Raw genomic sequence first — 13,887 nt, forward strand, 5'->3', positions numbered from 1 at the left:
ACTACCTATTGTGGTTTTATACTAAACACATAACATTATTAAGTGATAGAGAGGTAAGAAATGATTTGTCATAGATTATTGAAGGGGTACTGCTTCCCTAAACATGCACACTTGGAAATAATTAGTAATCATGCGCAATTCTCTAACGGTTTACAACCTTTCGATGTATATCAAACCGCAACAGAGAAAAACGAAACATATATATCCATTATGACAACCATAGCTGAAACAGCAACACTAATGAAAACATATAAGCCAAATTGAATAAATTGCAGGAATGACCTTAAACATGGCAATGCATTGGTGGACAATTAATCTGAACCAACTGATAAATTGCAACCAAAAGAAGATTGTACTTAATTCGATTGATCGGTGTGCATCATCATGGAATGTAGCACAAACCACCTACAAGATTACCACGTCTCAATTTGCTGCTAATAGCTATAGGCCTGTGCGCTACAAGTTTATCTAAGCCTATAGCTTGTAAGTCTTTTATTTTGGCCCAAGTTAGAAATTATGAAATAGAATAAATCAATTTATTAGCATGATAGGATTGTATTGAACCTAGCAACAAAAATCTAGCAAAAGGGCATGCTGATGAGTAAGCATGAGCGCATGACCCGTGTGTGCGTGTGCGCGTGTGCGTATGTTTGTCCTTGCAATCGCGCACAACCGCAGGACAGAACATCCTACTCGTGGAGCACACGATAATTCATGCATGTGTCAGTGATGGATGACACAGAGGATTTGGTCGATGACGAATTTCTTCATTGATGATCAGACAGGGCGAGCAGCTGCTCCAAGTAATCCGCCCCAAGGTCCTCCAGCTCCAGCACGCAAGAAGCTTCCTGCGGCTTTTGCTTGGCATGCCCGTGGCCATGGCTACTCGTCGCCGCGTTCGTCTGTTCCTTGCCGGCCGCCGCCTTCTTGTTCTTGGGCAAGCGCTTACGGATGCAGTGGCGCCGCTTCAGCGCAAGCACGGGCGAGTCGTCCGCGGCGCCGTCGCTGATGAGCCCCAGCGCGCGCAGCGACTCCTGCACGTGCTCGACGGGGAAGTTGAGCACCGCGGCGGGGCCGCGCATGGAGTAGGCGGCCTGGTCGTAGGCGAGCGCGGCGGCCTCCGGGGTGTCGAAGGTGCCGATCCACACGCGCTCGCCATTGCGCGTGGAGTCCCTGATCTCCGCCGCGAACTTGCCCCACGGCCGCTTCCGCACCCCGATCAGCGGCGCGTCGCCGCCGGACGCCGCCTCCTGCTGCAGCAGGTAGTCGCAGGGGCTCGCCCCGTGGACGACGGCGCTGGATTGCACTGTCGTCGTCGCCGGCGAGGGATACGCAAGTGGCGTGTTCGTCGTCGAAGCACTCGAGGAGCTGCTGGTGGTGGAGATGCAGGTGGCTCCCATGAGAGCGCTGAACTGGTCCATGTCCACCGCGCCCGTGCCATCCTGCTGGTAGCTGTAGTATTCATCAGCGCCGCCGCCAAAATGCAGCAGCTGCTGTTGGTAGTGGTGGCGGGAGGGTGTATCGGCGCCCCATGACGACGCCGCCCACGCCGTCGACGAGGAAGAAGAGTAGTGGTCACCGCTGTACGTCGTAATAGGATCGTAGTAGGAGGAGGGCTGCTGGAAGCCGGAGCCGGAGGAGGCCATAGCACTATTGGAGTAGCATGAGCTGTCCACGACGAGGCTGTCGTCGTAGTGCTGTAGGCCGTAGTGGCTATTATCGCTATGCGCATAGGCGGCGGCGCCGGCATGGTGGCCATAGTAGAAGCTGTTGCAGAATTGAGGTTCCATGGATCACGCACACACACGCGCACTATACGATTCACTCCACAATTTGTTCAAATTTGTGGCAATCGATTTGTGGAGCTAGCTAGATGGCTAGACTCTGGAGCTAGCTAGTATGGTGGTGTGGTCCAACTTAACGAACGAGACTATAGCTAGCTAGCTAGGCTTGTGCTTAACAACTAAGCTCGCCGTCTAGGTGCTTATATATACAATTCTCGTACTACATTTTGACTAAGCCTCGACAAGACAAGTAACTAATGACAGCCTAATTTGATGGACTAGTTTAAATTTGACTCGGTTGGAGAGTGGAGTGCATCGACAAGATGCTACCCTCGCAGGGGGACAACCATGGATGCACACCCTCTCCGGTACCCCACTTTGCCCTAATATTTATTTCTAATGCAGATGAGATTGCTCGTTAACACATGTGTGGAGAGACATTGGGATATGGCGGCGCACGGAGCGAAGCACCGCAGAATTGTCATGGATCCATCGTCCATGGCTACATAGTGGCATGTAGGGTACGTAGGCTGCTGCATATGTGCCAACAGATACGGTTTGGTATCAGATCCATCTTTCAACAGATCTAGTCGATATCGCGGAATAGTAAAATGTGATGTTACCGAATCCGTCTATCGGCCCGATCCTTAATTGTTTGAACATTTTCTAATTTTGTCAGTCTATATTGATAGTCTTCATGGAAGACAAAAAATGTGGTTTGCAGTCCAACCATCCATGCACATTCATCATCATCTTGCCACGCCTTCTCTATATATGAAAGTCACCCTGCACCAAACTTAATATATATATGTCTGTATCATATATATAAGTAGCTAGCTAGTCCTTTGCAGTGACCGCGAAACCAAACACAAGTGCCATGAACTTGTGTTGTCTGATCAGAGTATTGGTGCATAAATTTGATCAAAAGATTAAATAGTACAATTAAATTTGTATCAATATTAGTTGGACTACATTAAGTAGTTATATGTACACAAGTCCCATCTAGAGAAAGATTGCATAGCACACTAATGTCCTCTACCTAAGAATGTTATTACTCATCTATGCATCATCTCCAAACAAGCAGTGAGCTTTATGTACTCAACTCCCAACCCCTGCCTCAACAGTGCATATAACTAATGAATTTTTAATAGGCAAGGACTTCAATTCCGTGGGCGCCCCATGAAACACACCAAAAGTATTGGAAACCCCTTATTGATGAAATAATTGAACATTGGATAATTTAATTTGCTCCCATCCAAATGAAACATTTTTCTTTCGACTGCAATCATACAACTTAAACTCAATACTGCATAATTATGTTTGGTACAATCTATATCTTGTACGTCATCTTCAATAAGGGGAAAATTATCACAAACTAATGATAAGGTCATGTTTGTTTTAGTAGTATTCTAAAAATTTGCTTTTAGCTGATGATGTAGTGCGGAAAATAAGGGTCTGAAAGCTGAAACAAACATGGTCCATCATCTAGATTCCAGGTGTGTCGTTGGATTGTTGTTTGTGGGCTTACTTTAAGGAAGCCTGGAATAAAAAGCTAGTAGAGAGTTTTGGATTGTTGGATTGTGGAATCTATCCCTATAATAAGGGGAGGGGTGGTGGATTTGTTAAATGACAGATCGATATTTGTTTCAGCCAGGGTAATCCACTATATATCTCCACCTGAAACAAACAGGGCCTAATAATAACAAAATATATCACTTCGGTGTATCACCCACTTTGAACTTAAACCTTTGAATTCCATGCGCAGTAGCCGACATATATAATCTGAACTTGTGTATGTGATTTGAAAAAAAGTTCCAACATCAGACCAATCCGGTTCGTTCTCGTCAGACAGTTGTGATATGCATGGTGACTGTCTGTAGGTCAAAGCAGCATTGATGGAATAAACTAATATATGTGTTTTGTTCTTGTCTCACTTTTCTCAGGTATATGCAGTTGCCTCAGTGGAAAGGAGAACCTTTCAGAACTTTGAAGGAAAATGTAGCTAGATAGAAATAGTGGTAGGCAGCTGCTCCGATCCTGCAATTAATCCACCACACGCATATATCTGGAACAGATATATTCTGCAGAGCATATGTTTCCTAGCAAACATATCCATTTCTGCACGCAGATTTAGTTCCCATGTACTATGTATGGTTCTGGGAAGCAACCGGTAGCACGTGAAGGATCATCTCACATATACGTGACTGCGGACGGCTGCTACAGAGCTATTAATAAATATACATAACTTGAGATATATACTTATTATACAGCTATGTTGCTACATTATATTTATAGTAGTGTGTAGATCGAAAAGATGCTTAAAGTACAAGGTAGTACCTGTAGGCAGTACTAAAAATGATGCAGGTTTTGTAGATACATGTGTCTTAGGTAGCTAGTCAAATATTGTTTTGCATATGTCCAATTAGCAGAGTACTGCCTTCCCTAGAAAAATGTTCGTACACAAAAACATCTACTAGAGAACATTAATTATATAATATATGCATATAAATATAATCATGCAATGATGAATACAGCAGTCATACAGAAGTAATAAGGGGAAAATTACTTGATGCAAACAGTCTTCTGCCTCAGGCCCACATGTCATAATGATAATGGATGAAGGTTTTTTTTCAGCACCATAGTTTGATATTATAGTGCACCTAGTGTTTCTGCTCCAATCCCTCTCCGTCCTAAAATACAAGGTATCATAGAAATTCTAGGACATATTGTTGGTAAAATAATGATGTCTGTACCCCCTTAATTGTGTGAAAATATTGCGATTAACATATTTGGGTTGTGATTACTAGACATTAAGGGCGGTAGATATGCATGTAAATGCTGTCTTTTCAAACTAATAAGTTTGGGGTTACTTTACCAAGCTAAAATCCTTTAAAATTTAGTGCAAATTTTGAGTGCTTGATACCTTATGTACTCCATCCGTATAGGATTTAGAAGTCGTTTTTGACAAGGTTTCAGTCAAATATTGGGAATATAAATCATTGACAACTTTTAAATTGTTGAGTTTGCAAATGTGAAAATTTTATGACTAAATTTGTCTTGAAAAATACTTTCATAAAAGTATACATATATCATTTTTTTCTAAATATTTTTATAAAAATAAGAGGTAAAAATTGTATTTTGGTAACGACTTCTAAATTCTACATGAAGAGAATATATTTTTAGAATAGACAACAACTTTTTTCTCAAGAATTAATCTACATTAATTAATACAACAAACCCCATATTTATATTTGGATGCATGCAGATTAAATGATATTCCACATCAGGGTTTCCTTCGTAAAATAACAACAAAATCCTACCGCCAGCTTATTATCATATACTATTCGTTTGTTATTCATTCAACTGATGATGAACCACACGCAGGTGGCACGTACATGGACTAGTACAGTGTATCTCCTGTTCATTTTATTGGAGGTGTATATATATATATATATATATATATATATATATATATATATATATATATATATATATATATATATATATATATATATAGTACCTATGTTACGGTTTCTGGTGTCTTTCGCTTACTGCTTTTTGTATGTAGGAGGAGTAGTAGTATATTATGTGTGCTCAAGGACGACGACGACGAGTGCGTTGTATCTGCCCCATCTGTTATATGCTGCTAGCTAGGCAGTTGTTACGCATGCTGCTCCATCCATCTATTGGCGGCATGGATGCATTTCGTCTTCTTGAAACTGACACAATCTCATTGGTATAGGAGTGCATGTGCATGATGTATATATACTCTCTCTGTATCGGATTTAGAAGTCGTTTTAGACAAGATTGAGATCAAACACTGGGAATATAAATTATCAATAACTTTTAAATTTTTGAGTTTACAAATATAAAAATTATATAAATAGATTTGTCTTAAAAATACTTTCACAAACATATACATATATTATTTTTTCTAAATATTTTTATAAAGCAAGAGGTCAAAATTATATTTTGAAGACCACGTCGTTTTCTTAAACGACTTCTAAATCTAATACGGATAGAGTATACATACATATTGATATGATGATTCTCTCCATCCAGATGATCGCCGCCGAAGCGGTTACATATGCGTACCTAGATTGCAGTGCTGTGGCTTCCTATTTGGTTCCAGGAATATACATATGAAGCTGCTTTCAACGGCCGGCCTCTACAGATATTAAACTGTAAAACTCGTTTTTTTTAATAAAATAAAAAACAGATATTTCAACTGTACGTGATCTGTAGTAAATTCAAAGTTTAATCTGCATCGCTCGCGCGTGCTTGCATGTGAACAACCTAGCTTGCCAAAGATTCCCCCCTACCCTCCTTTCCAGGTGATGGATCATGGCGACTATTAGTAAATGCATCGAGCTTTGTTTCTTTTGTTAGGTGACGACCTTTTGGATCTGGATCGCTTATAGTAACTGTTTTATTTCCATAACTGACAACTGTGCTGCATGGAAGCTCTCATATCAATGATTCTCAAATACTGATCCATATGCAACTTCCCAATCGCTATCTTCCATCTTTCAATGTGGTAAGTGCTTTTTGCCCCAAAAATGTGAAAAATATATACTAAACGTATTACTCAAAAGAAGATTAATTGATGATGTTCTTCTGACTAATAGTAGTACAGACTGTTTTATCAAGCCAATGGGTCTATAGTACGTATAGTATGTAATTCACCTTGATCTAGCCAGCAAACCTCTCCTAGTAAGTTAATTATACCGAGGGCCATACCAGTTTACCGGTTTGAAAAAACCATGGCTAAAAATACTGTTTGCTGATTTATCGTGAGAGAAAAATACTATTGGCTGGTAGAAAAAGTACGACTTATATAAGATAAACGAACGAACGTGTTGTTAAGTTACTATGTATAATTTATAATTAATAATCCAAAGAGAGATTTGAATCTGGTGTGGGTCAAAAGGCGGCGTATACATGTCTATAACCTGTCGTGGTGGCTGCATGGCTGCGTGCTTCGTTCGATCTTCTTGGTACTTTCGATCAGCTTTCGATTCACCCTGCGGCTACTGCTGCGGCTGCCTATAACTATTGTGATTAAGACAAATGATCCATGTTGCATGGCAATTATTTGTTATCTTTTTTTGGCGCGCGTACCCGCAAATCTTGAACCGTGTTAAAATGTTCGAACTCATCACCGCCGTCTAGCCGTCTTTTTTTTTTTTTGAATCTCCGTTGTGATCTAGCCGTCTTTGCACAGCTAATCTTGTCTGTAGTCTGGATACGCGCGTAGCCAAGCATAGAATTGTGGGGACAAACGCACAGAGGGGATTGTTGGTGTTGGTGTGTTTTGGCTGCTCATCGTGGTCTTGGCGACGACGGTTAGGCCTTGTTTAGATGCACAAAAAAACCCAAAACTTTATAAAATTTTCCATCAGATCGAATCTTACGGTACATGCATAGAATATTAAATATAGATAAAAAAGACAACTAATTACACAGTTTACCTGACTCGAACAAGTGGATGGTTGTAAAAAAAATTATGACCATCATTAGTTATTACTCTCTCAATCTAAAAAAATACAATTCTAACGTATGGAGCCAAAGGAAATAATCTGTCAGCTCGGGACCTGGTAACAATACCAAAGAATAAAGAGGATTCGGAGTGAAGAATTTATACTCCCTCTGTCCCCAAATAAATCAAATCTTAAAATCAGTGTGACTAACTTTATAGAAAAGAGTAACATCTATGTCATAAAATGAGCATATTATAAAACTATATTTTATGGTAAATCTAACAAAGCTAATTTGATACCATGTATCTGAACGACTCTTTCTTAAAATTCAGTGAAAGTTTAAAAAGTTTTACTACAACAACTCTAGGAATAACCTTGTCAAACATCTGACAAGTTTTACAACAAGGTTGATATTCCCAAGATGAATTTGATTTGGGAGTCTCGTTATAAGAACAAGGTCCCTCACCTATCCCTATCGCGGACGATGGAGGAGGGAAAGCCATGCAAGCAAACAACCACCTCGAAGAAGGCACATGCGACAGACATGGTAATGTAGGTGTGGTCGAGGGCGATGAAGCGGGCGTATTTGGAGAAGCGATTGACCACTGTGATGATAACGAATTTCCCATGCACCTTGGACAGGTCCTCAATGAAATCCATTGAAATGTCGACCCACACCTAAGACAACACGTCAAGGGGCTGGAGCAGACTCACTAGCTGTAGAGACTTCATCTTGTTCCGTTGGCACATGTCGTAGGCTCGCACAAAATCCTGCACTAAGGTGCGATCATCAAAAGTGATCAAGTTGCCCCAGAGGCACTACAGTGTCTTCTGTATGCCCTCGTGGCCGGCCTCATGGGCCAAGGTGATGGCCTAGTGGCGCAGATCAGCGTGCGCCGAGATGAAGATGTGTGACCCGTGAAGCAGGGCACGCCATGGCTCACTAAGCACGTCGTCCTAGAGTTTCTTGAGGAGGCATTGAGCATCCTAGGTGGTAGATGTGGTGGCATGGATGTCATCAAAGAAGCTGAACAAGGTCCTAGAGAGGGCATTTGCCGAGGCGTTGGAGTCATGACATGACAGGGCGTCAACCATCATGTTCAGTCGTTCGGGTCAGTATTCAATAGAGAAATCAAAGCCAAACAACTTGCCAATCCATTGATGTTAGGGCAAGATGGTGGAAAGGCACTAATAGAGCAGGAACTTGAGGCTAAAGTGACTCGTGTGCATGAGGAAACAAAAGCCCCACAGGTATGGTCGCTAGTGACATACATCCTGAACTATAGGCCACGAGCTTGAGGTGGCGAGTAGAGCGAGCAACCCACTGTCTTGATGGAGGACTACCCTAAACTCCACACTAGAGGCATGATAGTCAATGACGAATGGCATGTCAAAGATTGACATCTGGAGGAGCATGGTGAGAGGTGCCGCAATGGTGCCAAAGTCACGAATGAATCTGAGGTAGTACTCGGCGAGGCCTCATAGCCTACTAGTCGAGCATGACATCGACCATGATATGATGGCATGCCAACCTTGTCGCTATCTATGGCGATGCCATTCACGTAGATGATGTGGCTAAGGTAAGCAACTGAAGATGCCCTGAAGGAGCACTTTGATTGTTAAGGTGTAGCTGGTGCTCTTAAAGCGCATCAAGGATGATGCAAGCATGCTGTAGCTGCATGGACCATGATGATCCATAGATCAATATGTTGTGAAAAACACATGGAAGAACCTATAAAGGAATGGCCAGAGCACGTTGTTTATGAGGGCCCGGAAGGTGGTCGACGCATTAGAGACGCCAAATAGCATCACGAGGAACTGAAAGTGGCCATGATGCATGCAGAACACCATCTTCTCAACATCCGCCACGTGCATGCGCACATAGTGATAGCTTGAGCGAAGGTCGAGCTTTGTGAATAATCACGCGCCATAAAGCTCATCGACCACACTAGGATTGGGAACTTATCCTTTGATGTCTTGTCATTGAGGGCATAGTAGTCGATATATGTAGAAGCGTCAAGATTATTGGCCTTCTGCACCAAGAGGACAAGGTAGAGAATACTTATGTGCTCAACCGAATGATGTCCTAGGTGAGTATGGCGTCACATTAGCACTCGAGCTCATCCTTCTAGAGCTGCAGGTGGTGGTATAGATGAATAGCGACCGATGCGGTCCACTGAAGCAAGTAAATGCGGTTATTGTAGGGTCATGCCAGGGGTAGGCAGCACGACTCCTTGAACACATCGGCAAACTAGTGCTACAGGCGATCCAACAGCGGGTGGGTGGGTGAAAGCCCTAGTTTGGTTTTAGATAATTGATGAAACCTAGGACTAATCATTGTGCTAAGTGTGTAGGCATGAAATGATGAGTCCCATGCCAAGTGGTGGAGCGAGAGATGATCGTTGTGATGATGTTGATGATCACAAGATGATCAAGTGCTGAATATGGAAAAGAAGAAAGAGAAAAACAAAACCCGGTTGATCAAGGCAAAGGTATAACATAGGGCTTTGGTTTTGGTGATTAAGACACCATAGAGGGTGTGATCAAACTTAGGATAGATAGCCATACTATGAAGAGGGGAATTTCAAGGCTAAATCGGTTATCAAGTGCCACTAGGTGAATTCATATGATATGCATTTGGAACCTAGTGTGCTAACACTAACCCTTGAAAATATTTATGAAAATAAGCTAACACATGTGCACAAGGTGATAAACTTGGTGGTTAGCACCTATGAGAAAGGGTTGAAGAAGTGGCATAGTCGCGATAGTGTTTCTTACTAAGAAACACTAACCAGACACTGGTTAGGGAGCGACCAGATGATGGGGCTATGTCCGGTCAATACTATAGATTGTGCTCAAAGACAGAAAGTAAGGTTTGAGTACTCGACGCCAGCTTCGGCGCATCCGATCACTTGTTGGGTGAAGTAGACACTAAGGACCAGATGTCAAGGGGATAAGTCTGGTCAAGGTGGTGTGGCGCGAGTGTGCAAGCAGTGAGGGGCCAGACGTAGGACTGAGTCTGGTCACCATGGACCAGACACGTTCAGTCACGGTTTGGTTATTTTCTGAGCTCTTTGAGTAGCGACTGAACTCTAGGGTCCAGCACCTAGTCACTTTTGTGAGGTGTGTTTGGTCAACCTTTAACAACTTGTGATTTGTTTTGACCATTGAGATCCAACACACTAAGTTCAAAGAGTAGGACACATGGCAGCGATCTGAGCACGAGATGTTGGGGGCATGCGTTTGGTCACCCCCACCTACATGTCTAGTCATTGTGTAGGTTGTTTGACTCGAGAGCCAATGACTCTATTCTTTTAGGGAGCTTATAAATAGTGTTTGGTCAGCTCTTGAGTGAATCTCTTGGCACTTTAACATACTTGACATCCGTGTGAGCCTAAGCAAACACCTATTCATCTCCATCATTGATTCATCATCATAATGAGATTAGAAGTGATTCTAAGTGCATTTGCTTGACTCATTATATCTAATGGCACTTAGGGATCGTTTGAGTTGTAGATTTCTTGTTACTCTTGGTGGTTGCCGCCACCAAGATGGTTTAGAGCAGCTGAAGGCACTACTACAAAAATCTTTTGCGAGACGTTTTGGAATTATTTTTGGAGGCGGGCAACACTTTTAATCATCTCGGTTAATGCCTGGATTAACTGAGGCGGTTATTTTTTATTAACCGAGGCGTTTAAAAATAACCGTCTCTTAAAATCAATTAACCACAGTAGTCATTACAAGAGGCCCACCTCCAAAAATACCTCCATTTTCGGAGGTGGGCCTCTTACAAAGGTCCGCCTCGGTTAATAGTGGTCGAGCCCAGTTACTACCACTGAAGCCCATATGAGCCTAGTTTCTATCTCTGAGTATATATATGAAAGAAAACCCTAACCTACCCACCTCACCTCCCTCTCCCAGCCAACACTCAATGCTCCTGTCTCCAGCGCTCGCTCCCCACCACTCCTCCTTCCCTCTATCTTCACCCACACATCTCCATAGCAGAGCGACGCCTCCCCTCCCCTCCCGTCTCCAGTGCACGACCATGGCAGGGTGCACGGCACGGCCATGGTGATTCTCCGACGCGCGGGGGGCATGCTGTCGGCGGGCGAACTAGGACATGGTGCTTAGGGGCTCAGGGCGCAATGACGATGGCACACCGGCTTCTTTTGCGGTGGTGGCGCCCCTCCCTCACCGGCCATGGATCTGACGGTGTTTCCTCTCCTCCCCCCCTCTCCTCCGACAGCGGCGCGTGCAAGGTGTCTAGATCCGGCAACGAGGAGCACATGGAGCTCAGGGAGGCAGAGTGCCTCCAACACCGCCTGATCCGGCAAGGAGGGCACTGGATCTGGTGAGGAGGAGCCGCATCCGATGGGGAGGGCTCGTGTGGCCGCGATGGCGGTGCGTAGGGGTGCTGGCGGTGCCGTGAAGCACAGACCAAGCCCAGTTTGGTTTCGAGCTTTTTTCTTTTTTTTTTATTTTCATTAACCGTGGTGGGCAACTAATCCGCCTCGGTAAAATAGTGATTTACCGTGACCTTATCTTCGAGGCAGATGGGTTGCCCGCCTCGGTAAACCTTTTTTGCCCATATTGCAAAAAGTTTAATGTAGTAGTGAGGGTTGTGGCAAGAGTTGGTGATTGTTCTTGATCACCTCTTGGTGATTGTGAGGGGTTCTTGTGCTTTTCTCGGTAGAGCACCAAAGTCTAGTGCATTGCATGTGTCATTGAGCTATCTCACTTGTGGGTAGGTTCTTATGGTGTCCCACATGAGGACAAGCTTCATGCTATACCTCTTAGCCGTAGAACCACCAAGTATTGGTCGACACAATGGGGACTAGCATGTCGGTAAGCACATGAACCTTAGGAGAAAAATATTGTGTCTCTTTCCATCTTTGGTATTCTTCTGGTGATTGTATTAGCTACTTATTGGTTGGTTCATTTCCTCGATACGGTGGTATATCGATCACTCCTCTCCTTTATGTATCGCAAACTAGTGTAGCTTACTTCCTTGTGTAGATACTTTAGATAGCTCACTAGTGTAAGTAGTGACTTAGCAAGTGTGTGCTTAGTGATCATAGCAACTAGAATTGCTTGGATAGGTGGTTTGCAACCCCCTTGGTAGAGCTAGAGCAAAAGACTTCACTTAGTGTTTATCTAACTTGTGCTCTAGTGTTTTCTAGATTTTAAATTAGGCTATTGTTGGCATCTCTAACGTCAGCTTAGTTACTAGGTTGTCATCCCTAGCAGCGATGCTATAAATGCGTGAGGTTGGTATTTAATAAACTAAACTCTTGATATGATAAATAATATAAAGGTAATCCACAAGCACACAGATCAAATACCATTGTAGCACTTCATCGGAAGTATTCCAGGTATCGTTATTTATAATTTAACTCAGAGAGGAGCTAAGGAGGAGGCTCAAAGATGGATTTGTCAAATATGATTACTAATGAGGAAACCAATCACATAGTCACTTGCTAAGGCAGGGGTGAGCCAATAATCTAAAGATAATAATGATAAGGATAATAATGATAACCTAGAGATTAGAAATAGACTACTCATCATATTAGTAGGCAAACAAGAGATTAGTCAATAGATTGAATTCTTAAGTAGCAACTAATTTACTAATCTACTCTAACATATATACAATCATGTATAGCATAATCACTTTGAATTCATGCATAAGAAATATTAGCAAAGAAAATCATGAACAAAGCAAGACAATCCTTGTAATATCGTTCTATTATCGTTATTTGTAACACCCTAAATTTTGCTTCTTTGAAAATAGAGCTAAAGTAATTTATTTTTGTATTTTTGTGCTCATGAAAATATAGGAAAAATAATATTTTTTATTAAATTAAAATTTATCATAAGGCTTAGCAATATTATTATGCATACATGCTGGTGCATATGTTTTGATGTAATGCTTGTTGCTCCTTTATGTGTTGATAGTAAGAAAAATATTTAAAATACGTTTAGTAGATCGATCTTCCTTATTCGGCACGTATTTATCTTTTATCTACAACCAAATTCCTTGTTTCTAAGCTCAAGTTTTTATTAGGAGTTTTCTAAAATATTTTCTTTGTCACTCAAAGCACTTCTTTTAGTTCCTCATCCATCAAGCAATCACTACAAACTTTCGGGAATTTTGCCAGCTTCTGTTCTCACTTTTCTGTAAGCATGATCTAATTTTTAGATGCTCCAAATTATCTCATCATGAGCTCCAAATACTTTATTTAGAGTCTTCATCTTCCATAATGTCTCCAAGAATTTTTCCTAAATTATTGGAGCTTTCGGAGTACTTTTGCGGCTTAAATAGTAATTCTGGACTTTTGTAGAATTATTTTATCCACAAAATTAATTAATTTCGAAAATAATAAATCCCTTATTTTCCACCAACTATCAAAGGCATTTGTCTTTATTTACTAATGGGCTTTAATAATTTATTAGGCCTATTAGTAAAGATGAAGGTCGCAACATCAATTAATACCACATTGCTAATTGATGTGGATGTGAAGAGTTTTTCTCCCTATATATATGTACCAACCCCTTAGGCAAAGTACATCAAAGGCTATCATATGGGAAGCCTCTAATTTGTGAATTCCTAAGGTAGTAAAATAAAA

General features: G+C 42.0%; 1 pseudogene; it reads right to left on the bottom strand.

Annotated features, from left to right (window-relative positions):
- On the bottom strand, window positions 690-1,790 carry LOC8075088 (annotated as a pseudogene).

Source organism: Sorghum bicolor, chromosome 2, assembly GCF_000003195.3.
Source record: "Sorghum bicolor cultivar BTx623 chromosome 2, Sorghum_bicolor_NCBIv3, whole genome shotgun sequence".
NCBI lineage: Eukaryota > Viridiplantae > Streptophyta > Magnoliopsida > Poales > Poaceae > Sorghum > Sorghum bicolor.